The sequence below is a fragment of the Loxodonta africana genome, chromosome 4 (assembly GCF_030014295.1).
Source record: "Loxodonta africana isolate mLoxAfr1 chromosome 4, mLoxAfr1.hap2, whole genome shotgun sequence".
Lineage (NCBI taxonomy): Eukaryota > Metazoa > Chordata > Mammalia > Proboscidea > Elephantidae > Loxodonta > Loxodonta africana.
In genome coordinates, this window is record NC_087345.1 from 127,986,665 (window position 1) to 127,999,068 (window position 12,404).

At 40.5% G+C, this 12,404-nt stretch overlaps 1 protein-coding gene across 1 annotated transcript in view; it reads left to right on the forward strand.

Annotated features, from left to right (window-relative positions):
• STYK1 (serine/threonine/tyrosine kinase 1) overlaps positions 1–12,404 on the forward strand; it is an 80,695-nt gene that overhangs the window by 17,735 nt on the left and 50,556 nt on the right. The window lies entirely within an intron of this gene.

Sequence of the window (12,404 nt, forward strand, 5' to 3'; positions counted from 1 at the left end):
TTTGCTGCTGTGGAGTTGGCCTCCGACTCATGGAGACCACATGCTGCCTGGTCTTGCTGGATTCCCATGATTGGTTGTGGTTTGGACCATCGTGACCTATAAGATTTTCATTGGCTGATTTTCAGAAGTAGATCACCAGGCCTTCCTTCTAGTGCACCTTGGTCTGGAAGTTCTGCTGTATCATAGCAACAAGAAAGCCTCCACTGATAGACAGGGACAGGTAGGGCCGTGCATGAGATACATTTGCCAGGAATTGAACCCAGGTCTCCTGCATGGAAGGCAAGAATTCTACCACTGAACAACCAATACCCTCGTGTGCCTTGATACTTTCTGCATAACACGATTAAAATGTAGAACAGAATTCAAATTTATACACACACACACACAAAAGATCAGACTTACTGGTCTGACAGAGACTGGAGGAACCACCAAGACTATGGGCTCCAGACACCCTGCTAACTCAGAACTGAATCCACTCCTGAAGTCCACCTTTCAGCCGAAGATTACACAGACCTATAAAACAAATAACACATGTGAGGAATGTGGTTCTTAGTTCAATCAAGTACATGAAACCGAATGGGCAAAACCTGCCCAAAAGCAAAGATGAGAGGACAGGAAGGGACAGGAAACCAGAACAAATGGACATGGGGAACCCAGGGTGTAAAATGAAAGGGAGAGAAGAGTGCTGACACAAAGCAGGGATTGCAACCAATGTCACAAAATAATTTGTGTATAAATTTTTGAATGAGAAACTAATTTGCACTGTAAACTAAGCACAATAGAATTTACAAAACAGAAACAAACTATCCCTCATTCCCCTTAATACTCCTAGTATTACAGTTTTATGCTTTATGCCCAATTAATCTGTACAGGTTATTTTTCTATAAGAATGACTTTCAGATTCAAATAATGTTATTGTCATAGGTGAATTTAACTATTTATCTATTCAACAAGCATATGAATCCTGATATATGCCAGGCACAGTTCTAGGTTCTAGGAGTATAGCAGAGAACAAAATAGACAAGTCCCTAAATTCTTGTTCTCATGAAGGTTTCATGCTTTTTCTTCTGTTACTTTGCATTTCTTCCTCCCCACTAGCTTAGGTTTAACTGTCCTCCGGGTCCGTGACGTGGTTCCTGAGTTCAGATGTGGCTACTGCTCTGTGCCTACTTCTGGGCTGTGCTAAGGAGGGACATAAAGAAGATGACTACAAAAAAAATAGTTGTCATCATGTCTACTTTGACTCATGGCGACCCCGTGTGAGTTATAGTAGAACTCTTCGCTGTAGGGTTTTCAATGGCTGATTTTTCTCTTTCTTCTGAGATGCCTCTGGGTGGACTCCAATCTTCAACATTTCAGTCAGCTGCTGAGAAAGTTGACCATTTGTAACACCTAGAGACATAAAGAAGACAGCTCTGCTCTCAAGGAAATTACTATCTAGTTGGAAAGAATAAGAAATATATTAGGTAAATGTGGTGCAGTGGTTAAGAGGTTGGCTGTTAACCAAAAAGTCAGCAGTTCAAATCCACCAGCCACTCCTGAAAACCCTATGGGGCAGTTGTACTCTGTCCTATAGGGTTGATATGAGTTGGAATTCACTCAATGTAGGTTTTTTTTCTTGGTGGAATAAGTAGTTTGATTATTAAATGCTGTATATTAGCACGTCATGTCTTGGACATCATTTCTTACTGTGGAAAAAGGAAGTAGAAAGAAATAAACAAGCCCAAAGCTAATTATAAGTATAAAAGAACTCAAAAAACCAAACCCATTGCCATTGAGTCGATTCCGACACATAGGGACCCTATAGGACAGAGTACAACTGCCCTGTAGGGTTTCCAAGGCTGTAATCTTTATGGAAGCAGACTGCCACATCTGTCTCCAATGGAGTGGCTGGTAGGTTTGAACCACTGACCTTTTGATTGGCAGCGGAGCACTTTAACCACTGCTCCACTAGGGATCTGAAATCCGTTTTAAGCTCCAACAATCTCTTTGTGAGCCAAGACAAGGTACTTAACCTCAGTAGTCCTACTTGTTTTTTCTCTCTGAAAATCAAGGATGAACTGAGAACTCTCTGAGTATTCTTCTAGGTTTAAAAGTCTTTACTTTTTAAAAATTTTTCAATTAACAGACTTCAATTTTAGAGTAGTTTTACAGAAAAATTGAAAAGGAAGTACAGAGAATTCCCATATACCCTCTCTCTCCCCTCCACGCTGTTTCTCCTGTTATTAACATATTGCCTTAGTGATACATTTGTTGATGCATAATTATTAACTAACGTACATAGTCCATTAGAGTTCACTCTTTGTAATGTAGAGTCCAGTGGGCTTTGACAAATGCATAATTTGTAGCAACAATTATAGCATCAAACAAAATAGTTTCACTGCCCTAAAAAATCCCTGTGCTTTACCTCTCCATCTCTTCCCCACCCCTACCACACCACAACCCGTAATCTCTTTATTGTCTTCATATTTTTTCCAGAATGTCATGTTGGAATCATATAACATGTAGTCTTTTAAGTCTGGCTTCTTTCATGTTGCAGTTTGATTTACATTTTCTTCTTTTTTTTTTTTTTTTTTGCTCATGTGGAATCTGTACATAGACTGAAAGGCAGTTGTTTGAACAAAACGAGGGGATATTGCATGGTTTAAAGTCAGGAAAGGTGTGTGTCAGGGTTATATCCTTTCACCATACTTATTCAATCTGTCTGTATGCTAAGCAAGTAATCCGAGAAGCTGGATTATATGAAGAAGAATGGGGCATCAGAATTAGAGGAAGACTCATTAAAAACCTGCGATATGCAGAAGACACAACCTTTCTTGCTGAAAGCAAAGAGGACTTGAAGCACTTACCAATGGAGAGCAAAGATTACAGCTTACACCTGTAAGACAATGGCTTACACCTTAACATAAAGAAGACAAAAATTCTCACAACTGTACCAATAAGTAACATCATGATAAACAGAGGAAAGATTGAAGTGGTCAAGGATTTCATTTTACTTGATCCACTATCAACGTCCATGGGAGCAACAGTCAAGAAATCAAACAACATATTGCTTTGGGTAGATCTGATGCAAAAAACCTGTTTAAAGTGTTGAAAAGCAAAGATGTCACTTTGAGGACTAAGGTGCACCTGATCCAAGCCATGATGTTTTCAATCGCCTCATATGAATAGGAAAGCTGGGCAATGAATAAGGAAGACTGAAGAAGAATTAATGCCTTTGAATTATGATGTTGGTGAAGAATATTATATACCATGGACTGCCAGAAGAACAAACAAATCTGTCTTGGAAGAAGTACAGCCAGAATATTCCTCAGCAGCAAGGATGGCAAAACTTTGCCTCACATACTTTGGACGTGTTACCAGGAGGGACCAGTCCCTGGAGAAGGACATCATGCTTGGTAAAGTAGAGGACAAACAGAAAAGAGGAACACCCTCAACGGGATGGATTGACACAGTGGCTGCAACAATGAGCTTAAGCATAGCAACAATTGCGAGGATGGCACAGGACCAGGCAGTCTTTCATTCTGTTGTACATAGGGACACCATGAGTCAGAATCAGACTCGGTCGCATCTAATAACAGCAACAACAACCTATGTTTGTGGTTTGATAACTTATTTCTTTTCATCACTGAACAGTATTCTGTTGTATGGGTTTACCACAGTTTGTTCATCTCTTCACCTATTGAAGGTCATTTTGGTTGCTTCCAAGCTCTGGCAAGCATTAATGAAGCTGCTACAAAAATCCATATGCAGATTTTTTTTTTATTAACTTTTATTGAGCTTCAAGTGAACGTTTACAAATCAAGTCAGACTGTCACATATAAGTTTATATACACCTTACTCTGTACTCCCACTTGCTCTCCCCCTAATGAGTCAGCCCTTCCAGTCTCTCCTTTCGTGACAATTTTGCCAGCTTCCAACGCTCTCTATCCTCCCATCCCCCCTCCAGAGAGGAGATGCCAACACAGTCTCAAGTGTCCACCTGATATAATTAGCTCACTCTTCATCAGCATCTCTCTCCTACCCACTGTCCAGTCCCTTTCATGTCTGATGAGTTGTCTTTGGGAATGGTTCCTGTCCTGGGCCAAGAGAAGGTTTGGGGACCATGACCGCCGGGATTCCTCTAGTCTCAGTCAGACCATTAAGTATGGTCTTTTTATGAGAATTTGGAGTCTGCATCCCACTGATCTCCTGCTCCCTCAGGGGTTCTCTGTTGTGCTCCCTGTGAGGGCAGTCATCAGTTGTGGCCGGGCACCAACTAATTCTTCTGGTCTCAGGATGATGTAGGTCTCTGGTTCACGCGGCCCTTTCTGTCTCTTGGGCTCTTAGTTATCGTGTGACCTTGGTGTTCTTCATTCTCCGTTGCTCCATGTGGGTTGAGACCAACTGATACATCTTAGTTGACTGCTTATTAGCATTTAAGACCCCAGATGCCACATTTCAAAGTGGGATGCAGAATGTTTTCATAGTAGAATTATTTTGCCAATTGACTTAGAAGTCCCCTTAAACCTTGGTCCCCAAACCCCTGCCATTGCTCCGCTGACCTTTGAAGCATTCAGTTTATCCCGGAAACTTCTTTGCTTTTGGTCCAGTCCAGTTGAGCTGACCTTCCATGCATTGAGTATTGTCCTTCCTTTCACCTAAAGCAATTCTTAGCTACTAATTAATCAGTAAAAAACCCTCTCCCACCCTCTCTCCCTCCCCTCCTCGTAACCACAAAAGTATGTGTTCTTCTCAGTTTATACTATTTCTCAAGATCTTAAAATAGTGGTCTTATACAATATTTGTCCTTTTGCCTCTGACTAATTTCGCTCAGCATAATGCCTTCCAGGTTCCTTCATGTAATGAAATGTTTCAGAGATTTGTCACTGTTCTTTATCGATGCATAGTATTCCATTGTGTGAATATACCACAATTTATTTAACCATTCATCCGTTGATGGACACCTTGGTTGCTTCCAGCTTTTTGCTATTGTAAACAGAGCTGCAATAAACATGGGTGTGCATATATCTGTTCTTGTGAAGGCTCTTATTTCTCTAGGGTATATTCCGAGGAGTGGGATTTCTGGGTTGTATGGTAGTTCTATTTCTAACTGTTTAAAATAACGCCAGATAGATTTCCAAAGTGGTTGTACCATTTTACATTCCCACCAGCAGTGTATAAGAGTTCCAATCTCTCCGCAGCCTCTCTAACATTTATTATTTTGTGTTTTTTGGATTAATGCCAGCCTTGTTGGAGTGAGATGGAATCTCATCATAGTTTTAATTTACATTTCTCTAATGGCTAATGATCGAGAGCATTTTCTCATGTATCTGTTAGCTGCCTAAATATCTTCTTTAGTGAAGTGTGTGTTCATATCCTTTGCCCACTTCTTGATTGGGTTGTTTGTCTTTTTGTGGTTGAGTTTTGACAGAATCATATAGATTTTAGAGATCAGGCGGTGGTCGGAGATGTCATAGCTGAAAATTCTTTCCCAGTCTGTAGGTGGTCTTTTTACTCTTTTGGTGAAGTCTTTAGATGAGCATAGGTGTTTGATTTTTAGGAGCTCCCAGTTATCTGGTTTCTGTTCGTCATTTTTGGTAATGTTTTGTATTCTGTTTATGCCTTGTATTAGGGCTCCTAAGGTTGTCCCTATTTTTTCTTCCATGATCTTTATCGTTTTAGTCTTTATGTTTAGGTCTTTGATCCACTTGGAGTTAATTTTTGTGCATGGTGTGAGGTATGGGTCCTGCTTCATTTTTTTGCAAATGGATATCCAGTTATGCCAGCACCATTTGTTAAAAAGACTATCTTTTCCCCAATTAACTGACACTGGGCCTTTGTCAAATATCAGCTGCTCATATGTGGATGGATTTATATCTGGGTTCTCAATTCTATTCCACTGGTCTATGTGTCTGTTGTTGTACCAGGTACCAGGCTGTTTTGACTACTGTGGCTGTATAATAGGTTCTGAAATCAGGTAGAGTGAGGCCTCCCACTTTCTTCTTCTTTTTCAGTAATGCTTTGCTTATCCGAGGCTTCTTTCCCTTCCATATGAAGTTGGTGATTTGTTTCTCTATCACCTTAAAAAATGACATTGGAATTTGGATCGGAAGTGCATGGTATGTATAGATGGCTTTTGGTAGAATAGACATTTTTACTATGTTAAGTCTTCCTATCCATGAGCAAGGTATGTTTTTCCACTTAAGTATGTCCTTTTGAATTTCTTGCAGTAGAGCTTTGTAGTTTTCTTTGTATAGGTCTTTTACATCCTCGGTGAGATTTATTCCTAAGTATTTTATCTTCTTGGGGGCTACTGTGAATGGTATTCATTTGGTTATTTCCTCTTCGATGTTCTTTTTGTTGATGTAGAGGAATCCAAGTGATTTTTGTATGTTTATCTTATAACCTGAGACTTCCAAACTCTTCTATTAGTTTCAGTAGTTTTCTGGAGGATTCCTTAGGGTTTTCTGTGTATAAGATCATGTCATCTGCAAATAGAGATAGTTTTACTTCCTCTTTGCCAATCCGGATCCCCTTTATTTCTTTGTCTAGCCTAATTGCTCTGGCTAGGACTTCTAGCACAATGTTGAATAAGAGCGGTGATAAAGGGTATCCTTGTCTGGTTCCCGTTCTCAAGGGAAATGCTTTCAGGCTCTCTCCATTTAGAATGATGTTGGCTGTTGGCTTTGCATAGATGCCCTTTATTATGTTGAGGAATTTTCCTTCAATTCCTATTTTGGTGAGAGTTTTTATCATAAATGGGTGTTGGACTTTGTCAAATGCCTTTTCTGCATCAATTGATAAGATCATGTGGGTTTTGTGTTTTGTTTTATTTATATGGTGGATTACATTAATGGGTTTTCTGATATTAAACCAGCCTTCCATACCTGGTATAAATCCCACTTGATCGTGGTCAATTATTTTTTTGATATGTTGTTGTATTCTATTGGCTAGAATTTTGTTGAGGATTTTTGCATCTATGTTCATGAGGGATATAGGTCTATAATTTTCTTTTTTTGTGGTGTCTTTACTTGGTTTTGGTATCAGGGAGATGGTGGCTTCACAGAATGAGTTGGGTAGTATTCCGTCATTTTCTATGCTTTGAACTACCTTCAGTAGTAGTGGTGTTAACTCTTCTCTGAAAGTTTGGTAGAACTCTGCAGTGAAGCCGTCCGGGCCAGGGCTTTTTTTTGTTGGGAGTTTTTTGATTACCGTTTCAATCTCTTTTTTTGTTATGGGTCTATTTAGTTGTTCTACTTCTGATTGTGTTAGTTTAGGTAGGTAGTGTTTTTCCAGGAATTCATCCATTTCTTCTAGGTTTTCAAATTTGTTAGAGGACAATTTTTCTTAATAATCTGATATGATTCTTTTAATTTCATTTGGGTCTGTTGTGATGTGGCCCTTCTCATTTCTTATTTGGGTTATTTGTTTCCTTTCCTGTATTTCTTTAGTCAGTCTAGCCAATGGTTTATCCATTTTGTTAATTTTTTCAAAGAACCAGCTTTTGGCTTTGATAATTCTTTCAATTGTTTTTCTGTTCTCTCTCTTTTTTTAATTCATTTAGTTCAGCTTTAATTTTTATTGTTTGTTTTCTTCTGGTGCCTGATGGATTCTTTTGTTGCTCACTTTCTATTTGTTCAAGTTGTAGGGACAGTGTTCTGATTTTGGCTCTTTCTTCTTTTTGTATGTGTGCATTTATCGATATAAATTGGCCTCTGAGCACTGCTTTTGCTGTGTCCCAGAGGTTTTGTTAGGAAGTATTTTCATTCTCATTGCATTCTATGAATTTCCTTATTCCCTCCTTAATGTCTTCTATAACCCAGTCTTTTTTTCAGGAGGGTACTGTTCAGTTTCCAAGTATTTGATTTCTTTTCCCTAGTTTTTCTGTTATTGATTTCTACTTTTATTGCCTTGTGATCTGAGAAGATGCTTTGTAATACTTCGATGTTTTGGACTCTGCAAAGGTTTGTTTTATGACCTAATATGTGGTCTATTCTAGAGAATGTTCCATGTGCGCTAGAAAAAGAAGTATACTTTGCAGCAGCTGGGTGGAGAGTTCTGTATAAGTCAATGAGGTCAAGTTGGTTGATTGTTGTAAGTAGGTCTTCCGTGTCTCTATTGAGCTTCTTACTGGATGTCCTGTCCTTCTCCGAAAGTGGTGTGTTGAAGTCTCCTACTATAATTGTGGAGGTGTCTATCTCACTTTTCAGTTCTGTTAAAATTTGATTTATGTATCTTGCAACCCTGTCATTAGGTGCATAAATATTTAATATGGTTATATCTTCCCGATCAATTGTCCCTATTATCATTATGTAGTGTCCTTCTTTATCCTTTGTGGTGGATTTAAGTTTAAAGTCTATTTTGTCAGAAATTAATATTGCTACTCCTCTTCTTTTTCACTTATTGTTTGCTTGATATATTTTTTTCCCTCCTTTGAGTTTTAGTTTGTTTGTGTCTCTAAGTCTAAGGTGTGTCTCTTGTAGGCAGCATATAGACGGATTGTGTTTCCTTATCCAGTCCGAGACTCTCTATCTCTTTATTGGTGCATTTAGTCCATTTACATTCAGCGCAACTATAGATAAGTAAGCGTTTAGTGTTGTCATTTTGATGCCTTTTTATGTGTGTTGTTGACAATTTCGTTTTTCCACTTACTTTTTTGTGCTGAGATGTTTTTCTTTGTAAATTGTGAGATCCTCATTTTCATAGTATTTGACTTTATGTTTGTTGAGTCGTTATGTTTTTCTTGGCTTTCATTTTGAATTATGGAGTTGTTATACCTCTTTGTGGTTACCTTAATATTTACCCCTATTTTTCTAAGTAAAAACCTGACTTGTGCTGTCCTATATCGCCTTGTATCCCTTTCCGTATGGCAGTTCTATGCCACCTCTATTTAGTCCCTCTTTAAGATTATTGTGATCTTTTACATATTGACTTCAATGATTCCCTGTTATGAGCATTTTTTTTTTAATTAATCTTAATTTGTTTTTGTGATTTCCTTATTTGAGTTGATATCAGGATGTTCTGTTCTGTGACCTTGTGTTGTGCTGGTATCTGATATTATTGGTTTTCTGACCAAACAATTTCCTTTAGTATTTCTTGTAGCTTTGGTTTGGTTTTTGCAAATTCTCTAAATTTGTGTTTATCTGTAAATATCTTAATTTCACCTTCATATTTCAGAGAGAGTTTTGCTGGATATATGATCCTGGGCTGGCAGTTTTTCTCCTTCAGTGCTCTGTATATGCCATCCCATTGCCTTCTTGCCTGCATGGTTTCTGCTGAGTAGTCTGAACTTATTCTTATTGATTCTCCCTTGAAGGAGACCTTTCTTTTCTCCCTGGCTGCTTTTAAAATTTTCTGTTTATCTTTGGTTTTGGCAAGTTTGATGATAATATGTCTTGGTGTTTTTCTTTTTGGATCAATCTTAAATGGGGTTCGGTGAGCATCTTGGATAGATATCCTTTCGTCTTTCATGATGTCAGGGAAGTTTTCTGTCAGCAGATCTTCAACTATTCTCTCTGTGTTTTGTCTCCTCCCTCCTTGTTCTGGGACTCCAATCACATGCAAGTTATCCTTCTTGATAAAGTCCCACATGATTCTTAGGGTTTCTTCATTTTTTTAATTCTTTTATCTAATTTTTTTTCAGCTATGTTGGTGTTAATTCCCTGGTCCTCCAGATTTCCCACTCTGCATTCTAATTGCTCGAGTCTGCTCCTCTGACTTCCTATTGAGTTGTCTAATTCTGTAATTTTATTGTTAATCTTTTGGATTTCTGAATGCTGTCTCTCTATGGATTCTTGCAACTTATTAATTTTTCCACTATGTTCTTGAATAATCTTTCCGAGTTCTTCAACTGTTTTATCAGTGTGTTCCTTGGCTTTTTCTGCAGTTTGCCTTATTTCATTTCTGAGGTCATCCCTGATGTCTTTAAGCATTCTGTAAATTAGTTTTTTATATTCTGTATCTGATAATTCCAGGATTGTATGTTCATTTGGGAAAGATTTTGGTTCTTTTGTTTGGGTGGTTGTAGAAGCTGTCCTGGTCTGCTTCTTTATGTGGTTTGATATCGACTGCTGTCTCTGAGCCATCACTAAGATATATATAAAAAAAAAAGATATAGTAGTGATTTATTCTGTATTTGCTCACTGAGTCTTATCTTATTTTGTTTTCTTTCAATATACGTGGATGGGCTACTGGATTGTGCTGTCTTTTTTGTTGTAGCCCTTGACTTGCTTATGACCTATTACCAGTTGGTTTGGGCTGTTGCCAGATATATATGCCTGAGTCTATTCACTATTCTTGAGTAGAATCTGATTTTGGATCACCAAGTGTGTGATGCACCCTAACACCTATCCACCTCGAGAAGTAGTGGTGATAGTTGTGTGCACCAGATTCTATTAGCAGCTGGGGTTCACATTCCAGGGGGGGCAGGATGCTGACAGGCTTCCCCCAAGTGTCAGTGAGGTAGGTGTGTCTCTATTCCTATCGCACCTTGGTGGGAGGGCACTGCAGCTGTATCTTAGGCCCCCAATGCAAGTACCTCTACTGATTGGTAGGTGTCACCCTCCTTAGACCCCTAAAGCAAGAGGCTAGGTGGTCTGGGGGGGGCTTCAGCCCTCAGTTCCCTGTTGTGGGTCAGTTAGGGCTCTGTTGAATAAGCAGAGATATCAGACCTGAGGAACTTGTCTTTCCAGTAAATCCGCTAAAAAAAATGCAGTCAGATCCCTATCGGAACTGCCTTTGCATTATAACAGCCACCTTGTTCCCTGTAAGGATGAAAGCCTGAGATTCGGATCATATATGCTTGGCTGGAGCTGGTTCTGTGTTTTTAGTCCAATTAGGGAAAGATTTTTGGTCCCTGGGTTTTTTGTGGTTGCTTCTCTCAGGCCGGAAGAATGGGTTAGGAAAAGACCAAAAAAAAAAAAAGGAAAAGCAAAGCCGCGGAGCCAGAGCTGTTCTCCCTCTGGCTCAGGAAATTCCAATGTCAGTGAAGCTGCCTGGGAAGGGGAGGGGAGGGTTCAGAAAAGCAGGAGAGTAGCACCCCGGAATATAGCCAAAGTTGCTTATCTTGCTTGGGATGACTATTTTATCTGAGATTCCCGAGGGGCATGTCGCCTATGTGTGCTGGCTGTGTGGAGATTGTCCCCGAGGGTCTGGCCCGCTGAAGCCGTGGTCAGATCCTCCGCTGCCAGTCCAAAGCCCAGCGTCAAGGTTCCCCTGCTGGGAAGCTACACTACCAGCTCCAAAATCAGTCGCTGCCTCCCGGGGACTTCTCGTCCCGCCAGCCGCGTTGCCGCGCCGCCCGCACGGACTGGCTGGGCCCCCTCCCGGGGTTTGTTCAGGGGAGTAGGGCTGCGCCCCGCGTTTGTGCCCTGACCAGATGCTGCATTCAGCTCCCCTGTGCCCAGTCCAAAGCCCGGCACCAAGGTTCCCTGGCAGGGACGCTGCACTCCCGGCTCCAAAACCAGTCACTGCCTCCCGTGGACTTCTCCCACCAGCCGCTTGGCCATGCTGCCCACGCGGACTGGCTGGGCCCCCTCCCGGGGTCAGTTCAGAGGGCTAGGGCTGCGCCCCGTGTTTGCGCCATCACAGATGTCGTGTTCAGCTCCCCTGCGCCCAGACCTAAGCCCGGCGCCAAGGTTACCTGACTGGGACGCTGGCTCCAGGCTCCGAAAACAGTCGCTGCTTCCCCGTAGTTGTTCGTTCTCCGTCTCTGTCACTCAGGTCAACTCTTTAAATCTGTGTTTGTTGTTCAGGGTTCGTAGATTGTCATGTATGTGATCGATTCACTTGTTTTTCCGAGTCCTTGTTGCAAGAGGGATCCGAGGTAGCGTCTACCTAATCAGCCATCTTGGCCCCGCCTCCCCATATGCAGATTTTTGTGTGGGCATAATTTTTTAACCCATTTGGGTAAATACCTAGGATGATGTTTGCTGGATCCTATGGTAAAACTATATTTAGCTTTATAAGCTGCTGTCAGACTGTCTTCCAAATTCGCTGTGCCATTCCCACCAGTGATGAATGAGCATTCCTGTTGCCCACATCCTCTCCAGGATGTGTTGTTGTCAGTGTTTTGGATTTTAGCGATTCTAATAGTTGTTTAGTAGTATCTCATTGTTGTTTCAATTTGCAATTCCCTAATGACATGATGTTTCGCATTTTTTCATATGCCTATTTTTTTTTTATTTGCCATCTGTATATCTTCTTTGGTTAGGTGTCTGCCACTGGCCAGTTAGAGGCTATAGCAGCAAGAAAAGACTTATCTGAGAAGTAGAAGTGGCAGGCTTGGCTGGTGGTTTAAGGGAGGACGAGAGGGGGCTAAGGAATGTTGAAAATTTACCTTGACCACCCTGTTTTCATCAAATTTATAACCTGAGCCCACAAATCCAGGCAGTTTGGTTTGAAATCGTGTGGCTGTTCTGCTT